We start from the raw sequence: 1,163 nt of genomic DNA on the forward strand, positions 1-1,163 counted from the left end.
AGATAAAGGGTTGGATCAAGTTCTAGAGGACATATGCCTCCCTGGAACTAAGTGGATAACCAATTCAAAGTTTGTCCCAAACCAACTCAAGAGGGGAGACCTCAAACCAATTGCAAGAGGTTGGCTAGACTTTATTGGGCGTTCCATATTGCCCACTAGCAACCGTTCTGAGGTCACCATCAAGAGAGCAGTGATGATTCATTGCATTATGCTTGGAAAAGAAGTGGAGGTTCATCATGTGATTGCTTGCTGGGGTGAAGATGGGAGTAGATGAGTTCATACCCATTGAACACCCAATCACCAAGAAGTCAATGGAAGGACAAATGCAAGACAATTCTATCAAGAGGAGGGCGCAGGAATTCCTCCCTGAATTCCCAAGAATTGACTACTGGACCAGCCTAGAAGCATCTATTACCAAATTGCAAGAGACTATGGAGCAACTGAAGGAAGAACAGCAGAATCAGAACTACATGCTCTGCAAATTGCTGAAGGAACAAGAGAAGCAGGGGCGTGAACTCCAAGAGATGAAACTCCAAAAGTTCTCCTCTCAAGCTGAGGGAGCATCCACTTCTCAAAATCAAGGTTGTTGAGTCCTAACTCTGTGAAAACCTCTATCATTAGGAGCCTATGTTTTTGCGTTTTTTTTTCTTTTGTTTTCTATTTTTAATTTTTTTTTTAGTCTCATCTTATATTTATCTTTGAGTCTTGTTCTTAATTCATAGTTAATAAAAATTAAAATTTTATGCCTTAAAGCTATGAATGTCCTATGAATCCATCACCTCTCTTAAATGAAGAATGCTTTAATCACAAAAGAACAAGAAGTACAGGATTTTGAAATTTATCCTTGAAACTAGTTGAATTAGTTTGATGTGGTGATAAAACTTTTTGTTTTCTGAATGAATGCTTGAACAGTGCATATGTCTTTTGAACTTGTTGTTTTGAGAATGTTAAAATTGTTGGCTCTTGAAAGAATGAGGAAAAAGAGAACTGTTATTGAGGATCTAAAAATCATTAGATTGATTCTTGAAGCAAGAAAAAGCAGTGGATACGAAAAAAAAAATATTTTTTCGAAAAAAAAAAGAGAGAAAAGATAAAGAAAAAGAAAGAAATAAAGTTGTGATCCAAGGCAAAAAGAGTGTGCTTAAGAACCCTGGACACCTCTA

This window comes from Arachis duranensis, chromosome 5 (genome assembly GCF_000817695.3).
Source record: "Arachis duranensis cultivar V14167 chromosome 5, aradu.V14167.gnm2.J7QH, whole genome shotgun sequence".
Taxonomy (NCBI): Eukaryota; Viridiplantae; Streptophyta; class Magnoliopsida; order Fabales; family Fabaceae; genus Arachis; species Arachis duranensis.